This window comes from Pelophylax lessonae, assembly GCF_965119305.1.
Source record: "Pelophylax lessonae genome assembly, chromosome: 13".
Taxonomy (NCBI): Eukaryota; Metazoa; Chordata; class Amphibia; order Anura; family Ranidae; genus Pelophylax; species Pelophylax lessonae.
This window is the reverse complement of record NC_138780.1, coordinates 22613530-22633125: the sequence shown is the minus strand read 5'-3', so window position 1 is coordinate 22633125 and position 19596 is coordinate 22613530. Positions and strand designations below refer to the sequence as shown.

General features: G+C 45.4%; 1 long non-coding RNA gene across 1 annotated transcript in view; it reads right to left on the bottom strand.

Annotated features, from left to right (window-relative positions):
• LOC309569949 overlaps nucleotides 1–18056 on the bottom strand; it is a 75827-nt gene extending 57771 nt beyond the window's left edge. Inside the window, exon 1 of the long non-coding RNA XR_014226107.1 lies at nucleotides 17937–18056. This is a non-coding gene — a long non-coding RNA (uncharacterized lncRNA). The remainder of the gene's footprint in view (nucleotides 1–17936) is intronic.
• Between the last annotated feature and the right edge of the window lie 1540 nt (nucleotides 18057–19596).

The window sequence follows — 19596 nt, the reverse complement described above, 5'->3', positions numbered from 1 at the left end:
GGAGGTGTGAAAAACCGGATGGTTCCTATATGAGTCGGGCAAAGATAGTTCGTAAGCCACTGGGTTAATTTCCCATTTGATCTGAAAGGGCCCAATATACCTTGGCCCTAGCTTTCGTGAAGGGCAGGCCAATTTCAGATTGGCAGTAGACAGCCACACTTTGTCCCCAACCTTGAAGGAAGGATTTCCCCTCCGTTTCCGATCAAAGTGTTTTTTGTAATCCACTTGGGCTTTCTGTATGGACTCCCGGAGGACCTGATAATTGTTTTGAATGAAAACAAGTCTGTCCTGCAAGGTGGGTACTGAAGTTTCAGGCATGATTTCCGGCAGGGCAGCAGGGTGGAATCCATAATTAGCCCAGAATGGGGACTGGTTTGTAGCTGAATGGACAGAGTTATTATAGGCAAATTCCGCCAGTGGAAGCAGGGATGCCCAGTCATCTTGGGAAAAAGCTGAAAAGCATCGGAGGTATTGCTCGAGGGTTTGGTTGGTGCGTTCTGTTTGCCCATTACTTTGGGGATGGTAGGCAGATGATAGGCATTCCACTTCCAAGGCTTTACAAAGGGCTTTCCAAAACCTAGAGGTGAATTGCACCCCCCGATCCGAAACAATGTTCTTTGGTAGTCCATGAAGTCTTATGATCTCCTTGATAAATGTGTGAGCGGTTTCCGCTGCAGAGGGAGTACCAATCATTGGTATGAAGTGGGCCATTTTTGATAATCGGTCTACAACAACCAGGATGGTCGTGAATCTTTCAGAGGGAGGAAGATCAACAATAAAATCCATTGAAATCATTTCCCAGGGGCGATTAGGGATAGGCAAGGGTCTCAATAAACCCCCAAGCTTTGACTTTGTCGCTTTTGCTGCGTAGACATATCGTGCATGACTTGACGTAGGATCTACAGTCCCGACTGAGGTTAGGCCACCAAAAGGACCGCTGAATGAGCTCGTTAGTTTTACGTGCCCCAAAGTGCCCTGCAAGTTGGTGGTCGTGGAATGCCCTGAGAACCAGAGACCTAGCTAATTGAGGTACAAAGATTTTGTCCTGGTGCCAAAGTAATCCACCCTGCCTCCTTAACGAGTCATGTTCGGATTCGGGGCACGATACAGAAGCTTGTTCAATGGATGCCTTTAGGTTGGGTTGAATCAGCAAAACATTTTGGGCAGATAAGATAGTGCTTGGAGGAGCACATTCAGTAGATTCGGGGAACATCCTGGACAGGGCATCGGCTTTCCCATATTTGGAACCTGGGCGGTATGTCAAGTGGAAATTAAATCTCGAAAAGAATAAGGCCCATCTGGCTTGTCAAGGTCTTAGGCGTTTTGCAGATCTTAAATATTCCAAATTTTTGTGATCTGTGAAGATCATAATTGGGTGGTTAGCGCCCTCCAGCAGGTACCTCCATTCTTCGAGAGCCACTTTAATTGCCAGGAGTTCTCTGTCACCCACATCATAGTTTCTTTCGGCCTGATTCAGCTTCCTGGAGCAAAAGGCTACTGGGTGAAGCAGGGCCTTTGGGCCCTGACGCTGAGATTGCACGGCTCCCGTAGCTACTTCGGATGCATCCACCTCAAGGACAAAGGGAAGAGCTGGGTCCGGATGTTGCAACACGGGAGCAGAGGTGAAGAGAGCCTTCAGTTTTTCGAAAGCCGCTTGAGAATCCTGGTTCCAAGAGAAGCGTGAGTGCAGGCGAGTGAGCTGGGTGATCAGGGCAATAATAGTAGAGAAATTCCGAATAAATTTCCTATAAAAATTAGCGAAGCCCACGAACCTCTGGACCCCTTTCTTATCAGAAGGTGCAGGCCACTCCAAGATTGCTGATACCTTCTGAGGATCCATGGAAATCCCTTTCGTGGAAATTATGAGTCCTAAGAACTGGATAGATTGTTTCTCGAACTCACACTTTTCTGCTTTAGCATATAAGCCACGGGTGGGGAACCTGCGGCCCGCACGATCGTGACGTCCGGCCCGCACGATCGTGACGTCCGCCCCCCCTCCCCGTGCTGCTGTGTCAGAAGGAGCCGATGGGTCCGTCCTGACACTGAGTCTCCGAAAAGGGTGGACCCGAGGCGCAGAGCAGTGCGTCTCGAGCCCGCCCATTTGTGTGACAATAGCGAATGAAAATTCACTATTGTCTCACGGATCCTCCCCCTCCTCGGCCAATGCCATTGCCGAGGAGGAGGCGGGACGCGGGAGGACTCGAAGAGAGGAAGGTAAGTCAAGTGCACTGGTCGGGAGGGCTTGGCACGTTGTCCACTCTGCATTTTAAGGGGGCACACTGTTCACTCGGCATTTTAAGGGGGCACGCTGTTCACTCTGCATTTTAAGGGGGCACGCTGTTCACTCTGCATTTTAAGGGGGCACACTGTTCACTCTGCATTTTAAGGGGGCACGCTGTTCACTCTGCATTTTAAGGGGGCACGCTGTTCACTCTGCATTTTAAGGGGGCACGCTGTTCACTCTGCATTTTAAGGGGGCACGCTGTTCACTCTGCATTTTAAGGGGGCACGCTGTCCACTCTGCATTTTAAGGGGGCACGCTGTTCACTCTGCATTTTAAGGGGGCACGCTGTCCACTCTGCATTTTAAGGGGGCACGCTGTCCACTCTGCATTTTAAGGGGGCACACTGTCCACTCTGCATTTTAAGGGGGCACACGGTCCACTCTACATTTTAAGGGAGCACGCTGTCCACTCTGCATTTTAAGGGGGCACACTTTTCACTCTGCATTTTAAGGGGGCACGCTGTTCACTCTGCATTTTAAGGGGGCACGCTGTTCACTCTGCATTTTAAGGGGGCACGCTGTCCACTGCATTTTAAGGGGGCACACTGTTCACTCTGCATTTTAAGGGGGCACACTGTTCACTCTGCATTTTAAGGGGGCACGCTGTCCACTCTGCATTTTAAGGGGGCACGCTGTTCACTCTGCATTTTAAGGGGGCACGCTGTTCCCTCTGCATTTTAAGGGGGCACGCTGTTCACTCTGCATTTTAAGGGGGCACACTGTTCACTCTGCATTTTAAGGGGGCACGCTGTTCACTCTGCATTGTGGTCAGTCTGCATTGAAGGGGGCATGCTTTGGTCAGTCTGCATTGTAAGGGGGCACGCTGTGGTCAGTCTGCATTGTAAGGGGGCACACTGTGGTCATTCTGCATTGTAAGGGGGCACGCAGTGGTCAGTCTGCATTGTAAGGGGGCACGCTTTGGTCAGTCTGCATTGTAAGGGGGCATGCTGTGGTCAGTCTGCATTGTAAGGGGGCACACTGTGGTCAGTCTGCATTGTAAGGGGGCACGCTGTGGTCAGTCTGCATTATAAGGGGGCACGCTGTGGTCAGTCTGCGTTGTAAGGGGGCACGCTGTGGTCTCTCTGCATTGAAAGGGGGCACACTGTGGTCTCTCTGCATTGAAAGGGGGCACGCTGTGGTCACTCTGCATTGATAGGGGGCACGCTGTGGTCACTCTGCATTGAAAGGGGGTACGCTGTGGTCAAATATAACAGGCAAATTTTTAAGTTGATTATTTTGTACGGCCCCCGAATGATGTTACAAAAATCCAAATGGCCCTTGGCAGAAAAAAGGTTCCCCACCCCTGATATAAGCCATGGGTTCTTAAGGTCTTTAACACTTTTCTGACGTGCTCTCGATGGAGTTCAAGCGAGGCTGAGAAAATTAGTATGTCATCCAGATAGACGATTAAGAACAGGTCAAGGTATTCTCTGAAAATATCATTCACAAAATGTTGGAATGTTGCGGGGGCATTACATAGCCCGAAAGGCATCACAAGGTACTCAAAGTGACCAAAGCGTGTTCGGAAGGCGGTCTTCCACTCATCCCCTTCCCTAATACGAACCAGGTTATAGCCCCCCGTAAGTCCAACTTTGTGAAGACCTGGGCTGTTTGGAATCTTTGGAATAACTCGGGGACGAGAGGGAGTGGGTATCTGTTCTTGATAGTAATTTTATTAAGGTCCCTATAATCAATACATGGTCTGAGAGAGCAATCCTTCTTCTCGACGAAGAAAATGCCGGCTCCAGCAGGTGACGAGGAAGGGCGGATGAATCCTTTGGCAAGGTTTTCATCTATATATTGTCGGAGGGCCTCCAGCTCCAGCTCGGATAAAGGAAAAATGCGCCCGAAGGGTACTTCTGCTCCAGGTAGCAACTCAATTGGGCAGTCGTAGGACCGATGTGGGGGCAAGGCATCGGCACCTCTTTTGTCAAACACATCAAGGAAGTCAAGGTAGACTGAAGGAACAGCATGACAGGGATCCGGTGTAGGTTGAACGGAGAGACACACTGAAGAGTTGACAGGCGTGGGGACGCCACAGTGTTGATGACAGTAGGAAGATGAGAAGATGATTTCTCCCTTGGGCCAATCAATTTGCGGGTTGTGGGCCGGTAGCCAGGGTATCCCTAGAATGGCTGGGAATATAGGAGACCTGATGACATCAAAGCGGAGGAATTCCTGATGGCCTGCTTCTGTTGTGGCAAGGACAGGGATAGTCTCCTAAGTGACTGGTCCAGAGCTAGGAGCAGTGCCATCTGCTAAATGTACATCAAGCCTTTGTTCCTTCAGTTTCAGGGGTATGCGCAAGTTCTTGGCTAGGTTGATGTCCAGGAAGCAACTACAGACTCCAGAGTCAATGATCGCCCGCAGCTTTACTTCCTTTCCATCCACCTGCAGAGAGATGGGAAGAATTAAATGAGTGGATATAGTCCCAGACAACTGGAGGTATGAGGGGCGTGGAAGGCTGGACTTACTTGGGCGAACAGGACAACTGTGAAGGAAGTGGCCCGAAGCCCCACAGTAGAGACACAAGTTATCTTGTCGTCTTCGTGCTCTCTCTTCAGGGGTTAAAGCAGGACGGAGTAGGCCAATTTGCATGGGTTCCCCATCGGACGTATTCATGGACTGGGGAACAGAGACTGGGAGTGTTGGTCCTGGGACCTTTGGCATTACCCATGTGGGTCAGAGGGTCTGAGTGCATTCGGACCTTCTCTCCTGCAGCTGTCGGTCTAGTTGGATAGAGACTTGGATGAGACTTTCTAAAGAGGCGGGAGCCTCAATCCTAGCCAACTCGTCCTTGAGAGACTCAGATAAGCCTTGCCAGAACTGGTATTTTAGGGTGGCATCATTCCACCCAGTATCAGCTGACCACTTGCGAAATTCCACAATGTAATCCTCCACTGGTCGTCTGCTTTGTACAAGAGCATGAAGGGCCGACTCTGTAGTGGCAGTCCATTGTGGATCATCATATAGGGTAGCCATAGCTTCAAAGAAGGTGGAAACTGAATCCAGGACTGAGTTATTTTGCTCAAGGAGATTATGAGCCCAGGACTGTGGCTCATCAGATAAAAGTGAAATGATGAAACCCACCTTGACAGTCTCAAGAGAAAAAGTCCTTGGTTGTAGGGCAAAGTAAAGGTCACAAGCATTCTTGAAAGCTCTGAATTTCCGACGGTCACCTGAAAAGCGATCAGGAGTGGGGACTCTGGGCTCCGGAGGGGGTAAACCCATTGCAGGTGCGGCTGTAGCAGAACAACTGGCCGTTGGAGCGGAGGCAGTGGAGCTAGTAGCTTGGTTAGGATCCACAGGAGTCATAGAGGTAGTGAGAGAGTGAAGGCGTCCTTCTAGCTGAAAGTAGCCATCTTGTAAGCTCTGGACTGCTTGTGTAAGAGCTGTAATCTGCTGACATAGGGCCTCTAATGCGGAAGCACCTCTCTCGGCCTCAGACATCTTGGCTGCTTGATACTATCACGTACGGCTAAGTTCCAGACCCCCTTGAGGATGAGAACAGGAGAGGTCAGGCCCAAAGTAGCACGGGTCGCCTGCTGGACTGTGTGCGGAAGGATCCAGAGTACAGCTGGAGTGCTGGAGTGGGATCAGCAGACAGGTGGCGCCCGTGAGGTGTTTGCAGGACTTGGATAATGCTGAGACTGGAACGTGGTCAGGTGGATAGCCAAGATCAGGAGACAGGTGGATGTCAGAGCAAGCGTAGTCAGGTGGATAGCCGAGGTCAAACACTGGAAGCAATCAGGAGACAGGTCGAGGACAAGCCGGGTCGGTAACAGGAAACAGGAACTGGAATATCACAAGGATAACACACTGGAGGAACCGAAGATCAAGCAGCAACTAAAATCACTGGCAGGCTTCCTTATATAGGCCCAGGTAAATTGCTGGTAGTGCTGCTGGGCCCTAAAGTCCTTCTCCTGCTAAGTTGCTGATAGCGCTGCTGGGTCCTAGAGCCCTTCTCCTGGTGTTTGTTCCCTGACAGGCACAGAATTTAAAGAATTTAATGAAAAGAACCTCTGTCCAACTGTTAAACATGGGGGTGGATCAATCATGCTTTGGGGTTGTATTGCAGCCAGTGGCACAGGGAACATCTCACGAGTAGAAGGAAAAATTGATTCTATAAAATTTCAGCAAATTTTGGATGGTAACTTGATGCTATCTGTGAAAAAGCTGAAGTTAAAGAGAGGATGACTTCTAAAAATGGATAATGATCCTAAACACACCTCATAATCCAAGGGAGATTACATCAAGAGGCGTAAACTGAAGGTTTTGCCATGGCCTTCACAATCTACTGACCTCAACATAATTGAAAATCTATGGATAGACCTTAAAAGAGCAGTGCGTGACAGACAGCCCAGAAATCTCAAAGAACTGGAAGACTTTTGTAAGGAAGAATGGGCAAAGATACCTCAAACAAGAATTGAAAGACTCAACACACATATATATATATATATATATATATATATACACATTTATGTATGTATATATATATATATATATATATATATATACACACACATATACATACATATATATATATATATATATATACACACATATACATACATATATATATATATGTATATATATATATATATATATATATATATATATATATATATATATATATATATATATATATATATACACACACACACATATATATATATATATATATATATATATATATATATATATATATATATACACACACACACATATATATATATATATATATATATATTTTGTGAGGGGTTAGCTCGGTAGCGGGAGAGGGTGACCCCTTGGGGGGGTTCGTTACACAGAGAGATAGCCGAGGAGTAGATGAAAACAACAGTCTATGGTTTATTCTTGCAATTTTCTTCAAACCAGTGGAAGCATCAAAAACAGCATAATTCAAAAACACACAGAAAACAAACCCTGGCCACTGTGGGCGTATACCTTCACACACAGGAACCTACCTATGGAGTCTGTCCCAACCTACTGCGGGGCAGACACTGCTGGTCATACAGCAGACAATCAATAGTCCATTTGTTTTCTTTTCACACAGAAAAAGTCCATCATCTCACCTTCAGAAGTCTTTCAGATGACTGCTCTCCTCAGCGCACATCGCTTCAGGAGGCAGCAATCAGTAATCATCCTCTGGATAACTTATAGAGGCCTTAATTGCCTCATCCTGAATAGCTGAAGCCTTTTCAACATCCTTACACCTTTCTGGCTACCTCTGCAGCTGACACCCTATAGTAATTGGTGAATTTATAAACAAGGCAGAAATGTATCTCCCGTCTGTGACAACACCCACAGATTTACCTGACTTCCTGTCACATATCCCCCCCTTGTTTCAACCTTAGGGTTTGGAACACAGGTTGCCAGGCATGCATGTGCCAGGCACTGCTCTTGACTCTTACTGATAAGCCTCCTAGTATCTTCCCAAGTAATGTTCAGTCCATTCAATTCTTTGTCTGCTTCAGCAGCCAGAGATAAATCCTTCTGAGCAATCTGCTTCACGTTTTCATCAACCGCCTTAGGTTTCTCCATTAGGTGGTGTTTGATTTTTTTCTCCAAGCTTTATATCACTTGACTTCTTCCCCAGACTTTCAGCCTGAACTGAGAGATCATCATTTTTCTTACACAGCTCCTTTGCTTGCTGAAGTTCTAATGATACATTTTCCAGTGCTTGAAGTTTTTGAAGGAACTGTTTAATCCAGAGGGATGATTCAAACAACATATCATCAAATTTCGGATGCTCACTCAGGACAGACCCCAAAACACCGATCCTTTTAGAAACTGCATCAGGCAAACTATCCCATCTTTGGGACAGATCCTCTGTTGCCTGTAATTCCTCTCCAAGTTCTTCCAACTGAGTCTTCATCTCTTCTACTTGCTGTTCTAAGGCTCGCTTAGACTTTTCTAGCTCATGAACGCTTTTCCCAACATCATCCTAGGAGCTGACCAAATCTTCCATTTCTGTACGCAGCTGTTTGTTAACTCTTTCTAGTTCAGCTTTAAGCTCTAGAGCTTCCTCCAAGAAGCGAGCCAAGAACAGGGCTTTGGTCTCGTTCTCACGAGCCTCTACTTCTGCACGGTCACGTTCTTCTGCATATTTTGCAGATACAGTCTTCTCCTCACCAAGCATCTGATCAAACTTCTTTTGCTTCTTCTCCAGGTTGGACACAATCTGACGCTGGTGATCAAGATCCACACTAAGTTCATCCAGTTCCTGCTGAAGTCTTGTCTTTGTCTTCTCCAGCTTGTCATAAGCAGCTGCCTTTTCCTCATAGCGTTGATTAGCAGCATCAAGGTCTTTCTGCAGTTTCTTTTTCACCTCTTCAACATTTTCTAACGAACCAACACTTTCTTCCATTCGCTTTTTCATATCCGCTATCTGAGCTTGCAGTGTTGAGACTTGCCTCGATAGGTTTTTCTTTGCTTCCTCGTCCTCTTCTAATTGTTCCAGGAAGCCATTTTTCTCATCTTCCATTTGTTTGAGTTTTGTGCTACAGCTCAGTTTTTGACGTGTCTCTTCTTGTAAGAGTTCCTGAGTGTCTTGCAGCTGTGATTCCAAGGTAGAGAAATCTTTGGCAAATTTGCTAGATTTGCTGTCTGCTTGAGAAAGCAGACTTGTGACATTGTCCAACTCAACCTGCAGTCGGTTTGCCTTCTCTGACAGCTCAGCACGAAATCGGTCACCTTCTGATACTTTGACTTGCAATTCCTGAAGCTGTGCCTCTACTTTTTTTCTCCTGTGTTCAGAGTCTCCTTTGCCCTGCATAAGAGCCTTCACCTCATTGGCTAGTTCATTACGCTCACTTTCAAGCGCTTGTTTGGCCTTTTCCAAGTTTCCTTTTTCCAATTTTGTCTGTTCCCACTGTTCAGAAAGCTCTTCAACAGCTTGTGCATGCTTCTGTCTGAGCTCCTGCATTTGGCTTTCATGAAGCCGAGCTTCCTCTTCCAAACTTTTCTTCAAGTGTGATACCTTCTTGCACTCTACACAATCTCCAGCCGTGCTTAAAATCTTCTCATTCCAAAAAGTCGGTATGTTACTGGCCTGACTCCCAGCCTCGGTCTGCTGTCTCTGTTTCAGGCCTGCAATACTCTCTTGGTGAGCCTGTTGTTGAGCTGCAATGCTCTCTCGGTAAGCTGCAATGCTCTCTAGTTGAGCCTGTTGAGGTAAAAAGCTCCGCTGAAAATCCGCATTTGACTTAACCAGTTGTTTCAGCATCTCTTCCATTTTGGGTTTACTTTCCATCTGAGAACACTGCATCTCCATAACTGGTCCATTTGCACCAGTGTTGCTAGGGACAACAGCCTTTCTCCTCAGCAGACTCGGTTCAGGCATGTATGGGGCTCGTTCAGGCGGTAACATCCCCTCCAGCCATAGAATTTGGTCTCTCATCTCAGCCATCTCTGCCTTTTTCAGGAGCTTTGACCGCCCCATCTTCAGTCACTCCACCACAACATTTTCAAAGTCCAGCAAAAAATTTGAGAGCCCTGTCTCTTTAAAGCAAGTAGTTTTTCTCTCTCTTGCAGGATCTCCTCTTCTGCACACACAGATTGTGCAGTCTCATACACCAGACAAAGTTCATAGAACAGATGAACTTACTTCTTTGCAGGGATCTCCACTTCTGCCCAATGCATTCCTCCACCATATGTGAGGGGTTAGCTCGGTAGCGGGAGAGGGTGACCCCTTGGGGGGGTTCGTTACACAGAGAGATAGCCGAGGAGTAGTTGAAAACAACAGTCTATGGTTTATTCTTGCAATTTTCTTCAAACCAGTGCAAGCATCAAAAACAGCATAATTCAAAAACACACAGAAAACAAACCCTGGCCACTGTGGGCGTCTACCTTCACACACAGGAACCTACCTATGGAGTCTGTCCCAACCTACTGCGGGGCAGACACTGCTGGTCATACAGCAGACAATCAATAGTCCATTTATTTTCTTTTCACACAGAAAAAGTTCATCATCTCACCTTCAGAAGTCTTTCAGCTGACTGCTCTCCTCAGCGCACATCGCTTCAGGAGGCAGCAATCAGTAATCATCCTCTGGATAACTTATAGAGGCCTTAATTGCCTCATCCTGAATAGCTGAAGCCTTTTCAACGTCCTTACACCTTTCTGGCTACCTCTGCAGCTGGCATCCTATAGTAATTGGTGAATTTTCTAAACAAGGCAGAAATATATCTCCCGTCTGTGACAACACCCACAGATTTACCTGACTTCCTGTCACAATATATATATATATATATATATATATATATATATATATATATATATATATATATATACACACACATATATATATATACTGTATATATATATATATATATATATATATATATATATATATATATACACACACACACACATATATATATATGTATATATATATATGTGTGTATATATATATATATATATATATATACATACACACATATATATATATATATATATATTCTGTATCTCTATAGATAGCTATCTATATAATATATATATATATATATATATATATATATATATATATATATATATATATATTTATTTTTGGCTGGCTGTGTCCTATTGGTGGGGACTTCCATTGACTTCTGTCGGTCATTTGTCAAATATTGTAAAATCTATTAGACATGTTTGAGTGTGTATACACATACTTTAGTCTTTACAATCTATTTATTTCCAATAAAAGGATTTATATTAGTTTCTTGCTTCTGTGTCATTTGTCAGATGTTATTAAATGTATTAGATGTGTTTTAGTATGTATACACATTGCCCTTGTGTACATCCACCTGTGTAAATGGATGCTTTATATTCATTCTTTATTCCACATCTGAGAAAGAGATACCTTCTGACCCTTGGAATGCGTTGGCTTTGTGTATATCTTCTCAATAAAAGGACATTGTCCATTAATGTAGATTCACCGTTCGTCATTTATGATGAGTGATGACCCGTGGCACAACAATCATCTCTTGTTGCTACATTCCTTTATGGCGAGTGGGTGACATCACATCATAGTAATGGGCCAATAGGAATAGGTGGTAGATGGGAAGGAGTAGATATTACCAGGACAAGCTGGAGCTTTGCCCAATTAAACTGGCTCGAAATGAACCTACCAGCAACTTTTGGAGTATCGGAAGAAACCCACATAAACACAGGGAGAAAGTGCAAACTACATGTAGATATGGTCCTGAGTGGGACTTGAACCAACCCCAATGCTGCAAGGCAGAAGTGTTAACATCTAAGCTACTGTGCTACTAGTGCTTTTAAACCATCAGATATATACTGTATATATTCCTTTGTCTGTGTTTTGTTCACTTTTCCAGCTCTTGGAAGCCCCCCCCCCCCCCCCCCCCTGCCATCGCCTACTGTGGTTTCAGAGCTCTCCTCGTCCTTCAAGATGACCAGCGACCAGCACCAGGAGGGGCAGCTACCCTGGGCACAGAGAAACAAGGGGGCAAAGAATAGATGCAGAATAGTACATCCATTCTTTGGCATGTATTAACAGTGGAGGAGGGGGGGACGCAATTCTGGATCCTTGCCCTGGGCACTGGACGACACAGTCAACAATGGTAAATGGTCTGGATCGCTTCACACAGAGGAGATGGAGGAGCGTCAGTTCCCCCATCTCCTCTGTGACAAACAAAGACAATAATTTTGTCACTTAGAGTTTCAGAGCTGTCATTCCCTGGCTGTTACAGTCACGGAAGCAGGTAACCAGGCATGATCTGTGCTTGTTTGTCTATTTGGAAGGCAGGGGGACATCAAAGGTCTAATAGACCTCTGATGTCTCCATAAAGGGTACCTGTCACTGCCCAAAGCTATTACAAAAGGGCTTGTTCATCCCCTTGTGAAAGCAATGAAGCTGAATTAAAAAAAAAAAAGTGTAAAAAAAAAAAAATACATTTAAATAAAATAATAATAATAAATAGAATCATCCTCATCCCCCATGCACATACATGCAAATGCAAACGTATCCTGGATCTGGATGATTATGTATATATTAGACTATATGCTTTACTTGCCTTGGCTATGCATCTCAATTTTATTAACACGTTGCTTGTCTTGTCTTACATACTAGGTCAATAACGAGGCATTATAGTGGCTTTTCATAAACTTTATTAAATATACTGAAGTGGTTCTCAAATATTCAGTTACATCATGTACTCGATTGAATCATGTGATTGGCACTACAGTTCCAATGCAAGTGGCAGTAATATTCCCAAATACTTGTAGCCCAGAGTCCAAACAACATGGCAATACTTCCAAAAATATAGCTAGAACAAGTTACAAAAGTCCCCCTAACTCTACTCAGTATGGGTTACTCACCTAGCTTAATAAGGTCCATGGTCACTTCCTCTTCAGGCCTTAGGCCTCAAGGCATCTCCTACCCCAGAGGGGAAAATGCTCCCACTCTACCTGTGCACCCTGCTTTTCTCTCTGTGCTTTGAAGGTTAACAGCAGCCTCTGCTACTGAGAAAAGTTGCAACAATCACCCACTTCTTCTGCCCTATCTGCCATTGATATTGCTCATTTTGCTGCTCTTCCATAATTAATTCCTCCCAACCATCCCGGATTCTGTGGGACAGCCCCGAAATTTCAACAAAATCCCGCCACCCTGCGGATCAGACCTGAGGTTCAGGAGCCAATGCCAGAACAAGTTATGGCACTTGGCTTTACTAATTCACCTTACCAGGGTACACTAGCACCCGGCGCCCATGGCATCTGCCCTGCATCTCCTGTGGGGTTCCCTAGGTCCCCTGCGCCATAATTCTCACTTCCTGTTACTAACCTGTAAGTGAAATGTGAATCATCACTTCCTGGTCCCTGTGTCACTTTTCCCAGTCAGTATTGTTGAGGAAGAAGCTAATGGAGTGCGATCTGCTCTCTATTACATTCATTGCACAGAAGGTGAGACAACAGGGGCATTTTAGACCTCTCTTTGAAAAGAAACTGCCACAAAAAAAAAAAATGTTTGGTTAACCACTTTACCACTAGAGCATTTTGCTGTCTTACGTCTGGGCCACTTTTTGCGATTCGGCGCTGTGCGACTTCAACTGACAATTGCGCGGTCATGCGACGCCGTACCCAAATAAAATTTACGTCCTTTTTTTCCCACAAACAGAGCTTTCTTTTGGTGGTGTTTGATCACCTGTGCGATTTTTACTTTTTGCGCTATAAACAAAAAAAGAGCGTTTATTTTGAAAAAATAACAATATTTTTAACATTTTTTTATATGAAATTCCCCCCAAAAAAGATTTAAAAACCAATTTTTTTTTAAATTTTTGGCCAATTTGTTTTCTGCTACCCATGTTTGGTAAAAAAAATTGCAATAAGCGTATTTTGATTGGTTTGCGCAAAAGTTATTGCGTTTACTAACTAAGGGAAAGATTTATGTCATTTTTGGTGTTTTTTTGTTAATGAGTAATGGCGGCGATCTGCGATTTTTTTTGCGGGACTGCGACATTGCGGCGGACAGATCGGACCCTTGACTGACATTTTCGATACTTTTGGGAGTACCAGTGACATTACTGCAGTAATCAGTGCCATATATATGCACTGTTACTGTAAAAATGACACTGGCAGGGAAGGGGTTAATTTTATTGGAGAGGGAGGGGTTAATGTATGCCTGGTGCTTACTGACGTGTGGGGGGGGAGGTGACTGTGTGAGACAGGAACAGATCGGATGTCCAGCTATGCTGAACACTCCGATCTGTCACTCCCTGTCACTGAGGAGACCTGCCCGCTCTGTTTACACAAGCGGGCGGATCTCCAAACTGGATTCCCCGACGATCGGGGCAGATCGTCGGGGATCCTCCCCTGGCCGACTCCCGCTGTGAATGAAAACAGCGGGAGCGCGCCTCCGGCGGCGCGCGAGCGCCGCCTACAGGGGGAGGAGTCTGGCGACGTAGGTCTACGTCGTCAGACCTACAAGAGCCACTTTGCCACAGTAGTACTACGGTACTCAGCGGTAAAGTGGTTAAAAAATAAAAATTGAAGTTAAACCCAAGCACTTAAACACCCCCCCCCCCCCAAAAAAAAAAGGTTTTTGAGCCCCCCCTCACTCCCGCATTCATGTACGAACGAACGTACATGCACGAGGCACCTGTGCATGAAAACATTGATGGTGCTACACACGTTACATGTTGCCGTGCACACCAGAATGAGAGCAATAATTCTAGGCTCATTATTTATAGTTAAATCTAACCTAATGATCTTTAGAAGCTTTTAAAGCATCGCCCATGAAAAATTAAGGGTACCCAAGTTTGTTGCCATTTTACAGGCACAACCAATTTTAAGCCTTGACATCTTGGGAATCTAGTTACTCTGTGTGACCTCATCCTGTATAATTTACCATAAAAATTGCATAGTTTTTTTTTGCGTACCCTTTATACCATAATAGACTGATTTGTGACATCAAACTCATACAAAAATCCAATATTGGCATTATTGTAAAACGTATATAACAAACTGCATCTGATAAACTCGACGTGTTTCGTAAATCAAAGTTCGCTTCCTCAGGAGTAGATGCGTATATCTCTATAGGGTAAAATAACAGTATAAGAAATGTATATATATATACTGTATTCTAAGCTAAATATTGGTATCACAAAGATCGAACATATTATTTAACGGGGTAGTTGTCTATACTCTATACCAGGCATGTCCAACCTGTGGCCCGGAACCTCAGGCAATGCGGCCCAGTGCCCCCTGACAATTTCTTTTTTTGCTGGGGAGGAAGGAAGTCAGGTCGGGGGCATGGCCACAGCAGCTTCCAACTAACGGTAGGCATAGGCTGCCTCAGAGGGGGCAGGGGAGCATGTGCAGTGTTTCTGACTCCTACCACCATGACCACTTCAAATCACTGAAGTGGTCATGGTGGTTAGAGTGTTCCTTTATTATCGCTCAGAAGAAGTAAACCTCTGTATACTGATTCCATTTCATTTGATCATCATTGTGTTAAATTAGTGTGGGGGGCGCGGCAGCGCGGGAAGGGCTCGGCGGCATTTTATTACTTATATACCTTAACTATAGTATATATTTAATATGCGGCCCGAGAAAATTTCTCTATACTCGATGTGGTCCAGAGAAGCCAAAAGGTTGGACACCTATGGTTTACACCATCCATGATGGGGGGAGGCCTGCGCTCTGTCCTTGTCATTATCCCGCACTCAGTAGGTTGGTGATAGAGACTTTTTAATTCTCTTCACCAGGAATCCTTTAGACATGTCTGTGGCAGAAGCTGTGCAGCCTTTTTACGGTGCATCAGAGCGACCCGGGGGGCAATTGCCCCCTGGCCCAGTCCTCCCCTGAGCATTCTTCCCAGTGGCTATCACACTAATGTACAAAGAGCTGTAGATACAGCAGTTATTAAAAAATGTTCCCTGAAACTGAAAATATTATTTCAAATGTTCCTCCGTATTACAAAGGTTAAGAAGGGCTGCTAAAAGTATATGTGATTACTAAAACGGTTACTAAAACTGAGCATAGGTAAAAAGGAATGGCCTAATGGGTGAGGGAAAAGCCTAACAGATATAGGGAAACAGTATGAGGACAGTAGAAGCATGTCTTTCTTTTACTATGTCAATTTCGGTGAACCTCCGATGCAGTACAAGAGTCATTTATGGCCATGTCTCACAGGCGATCCTGTCATTAGCAACAACCCAGCAGCGACAGGATTACTATGCTTTGTTCCCTTGCTACCGAAATGAGTGAACAACTTCTGGGGAGGAACATTCTGCTGTCCCAAGTGAAGTACATTACATATCTGCCTGAGGTATATTACATGTCTAGATGGTAGCTCCAATCCCAGAAGCCGACTTGTTAGTGGAAACGCGTCGGGGGGAGCCAGCCGTGCTGTCATAGGTCCCGGTTTGTACTGCAGACATCCGCGACCGTCCTGTATTTGCTGTCTGTTCGTCTGGATTGTGTAAGTGTATCTTCATTCAGTTCATTAATAAAGTCGAAGGTAATGCACTATAGTCCTCTTCTTTTCTCTGGGTTTGCTCTGTCTTGGCATCTCCCCCTGCTTGGAAGCCTACAGATCCCTCCCCACTTTGGAAGCAGCTGATTGTTCTGGTCCATTCCGAGAGCCATCCCTGCCAGCTTGAGCACTTGGGACTTCTGGATACAACATAGCATATGCTCACATCTCTCCACATTGTGGTAAGAGTCCACTCCTAACACTGGGTGTCCACATGTGTATATCAGGCCACTGAGAACCACTTTGGATCATTTTTTGGGACGAGGCCCCACCCACCTCCCAACACTCCCTCACCTTCACTCCAATTTGAAAAGAAAGACTTTTTTATAGTTTTTGCACTTTTGTTTGGATTGAATGCATATGATTTTGGTGTCAACCCGGACACCATCCATGTATTTTTGAACAATTGGTTCATTATTTGTTTAGCGCACTTTGGTAATGTTTCCTATATTGCCATCCTTTCACATATTACATGTCTGCCTGAGGTATATTACATGTCTGCCTGAGGTATATTACATGTCTGCCTGAGGTACATTACATGTCTGCCTGAGGTATATTACATGTATGCCTGAGGTATATTACATGTCTGCCTGAGGTACATTACATGTCTGCCTGAGGTATATTACATGTCTGCCTGAGGTACATTACATATCTGCCTGAGGTATATTACATGTCTGCCTGAGGTATATTACATGTCTGCCTGAGGTATATTACATGTCTGCCTGAGGTATATTACATGTCTGCCTGAGGTACATTACATGTCTGCCTGAGGTATATTACATATCTGCCTGAGCAGGGGTCGAGTCCTGGGGAAAAAAGTGTGGGAACTCACCCAAGATCCACCCCCCCCCCCCCCCCCCAAAAAAAAAAAAAATTTACGCTCATATATTTCACAGAAAATACAATGCAACATTTATTGTAAAGTGCCAGTTTACAAGAAAATCTTCAAAATTCACCTGCAATAAACAAATAATTAAAAAAATATTAAAAACATAAACATTACATGACAATGTGGACTGACACGCTGACAGAATGTTACAGCTGGACATAGCAAACTTACTGACATGTATTATACATGTTTGCCTGTTCAACTGTAACATTCTGTCAGCAGGTCAGTCCACGTTGTCATTTCCAGGGGTGTGAGGGTGGCACGAGAATGCAAATGTGCAGTGGACTCACTGCTCCACTTACCTGGCATCTTTGAAATCGATGTCACCGGGCCTGCTCCTTGTGTGCTGGCTTGGCTGTGTCTGGCTCCTCTGCTGCGTGCTGCTGCCTCGCCTTACCAGTGACTCCGCTGATGCTGTCCACACGCTCTGGGCCTTCAAATGCATAAACATGAAACATTTGTGACAAACTGGCCAATTATTAAACGCATAAACATGACATATTCATGACTGATGACAATTGTTTGGAATATTTCATGTTTATGCATTTGATTCCCATTGTCAAGAAACAATGGATACTAAAAACATAAACATTACATGACAATGTGGACTGACACGCTGACAGAATGTTACAGCTGGACATAGCAAACTTACTGACATGTATTATACATGTTTGCCTGTTCAACTGTAACATTCTGTCAGCAGGTCAGTCCACATTGTCATTTCCAGGGGTGTGAGGGTGGCACGAGAATGCAAATGTGCAGTGTACTCACTGCTCCACTTACCTGGCACCTCTGAAATCGATGTCACCGGGCCTGCTCCTTGTGTGCTGGGTGTGACTGGCTCCTCTGCTGCGTGCTGCTGCCTCGCCTTACCGGTGACTCCACTGATGCTGTCCACACGCTCTGGGCCTTCAAATGCATAAACTTGAAACATTTGTGACAAATTGGCCAAATAAACACATAAACATGAAATATTCCTGACAAAGGGCATCAGTCACGATTCACAAATATTTCATGTTTATGCATTTGAAGGCCCAGAGTGTGTGCAGACAGCATCAGCGGAGTCACCGGTAAGGCGAGGCAGCAGCACGCAGCAGAGGAGCCAGACACACAAGGAGCAGGCCTGGGGACATCGATTTTGGAAGTGGCAGGTAAGGTAAGTGGAGCAGTTCAGCTGTAAAATTCTGTCAGCATGTCAGCCACATTGTCATTTTCAGGGGTGTGTGAGTCACACACCCCTGAAAATGACAATGTGGCTGACATGCTGACAGAATTTTACAGTGTGAGGGACAGTATGAGAGGCAAATGTGCAGTAAGTGGACTGTGGAGACTCACTGCTCCAGTGACTCACCTCCCAGGCAGGCTGTCACAGTGCCACTGCTAAAACAGGCCTGCTCCTCTGACTGCTGGAGTTTTCTTCTTCTGGATGCTGTGGATATGCTGCTGCTCTCTGTCTCTGCTGCTGGCTGCCTTCTTCACCTTGCCTCATCGCCTCACTCACCGCCTCACCAAGCGATCATCGGTTCAATGCAGAAGGCACTCCAGTCAGGCCACGCCCACGCCTGTCCATTCCGCGCGCGCTCTAGGCCTGGGCTGGGCCTGTGACTGGCTGGTGGTTCTTGTTGCTGGGCAGCTCACTCTCCTGCTCGTGACGTCACCCGCTGTGCGCTTCCCCCTCCGCCGGCCTGTTTGCAGAGAGAGGCGCGACGAGACGCTGTGGCTGCCTGCACTGCACTGTAAGCTCTGGCTGCCCTGGTCCTGCAGGAGGTCGGAGAAGCAATGGGAACGGCGTTCCCGCTGTGGAAATAGTGCGGGGACGCCATTCCCATGCGTTCCTGCAGGACTCGACCCCTGTGCCTGAGGTATATTACATGCCAGCCTGAGGTATATTACATATCTGCCTGAGGTACATTACATATCTGCCTGAGGTATATTACATGTCTGCCTGAGGTACATTACATGTCTGCCTGAGGTATATTACATGTCTGCCTGAGGTACATTACATGTCTGCCTAAGGTACATTACATGTCTGCCTGAGGTATATTACATGTCTGCCTGAGGTATATTACATGTCTGCTTGAGGTATATTACATGTCTGCCTGAGGTACATTACATGTCTGCCTGAGGTACATTACATGTCTGCCTGAGGTACATTACATGCCTGCCTGAGGTACATTACATGTCTGCCTGAGGTATATTACATGTCTGCCTGAGGTACATTACATGCCTGCCTGAGGTACATTACATATCTGCCTGAGGTATATTACATGCCTGCCTGAGGTACATTGCATGTCTGCCTGAGGTATATTACATGTCTGCCTGAGGTATATTACATGTCTGCCTGAGGTACATTACATATCTGCCTGAGGTACATTACATGCCTGCCTGAGGTACATTACATATATGCCTGAGGTATATTACATGCCTGCCTGAGGTACATTAC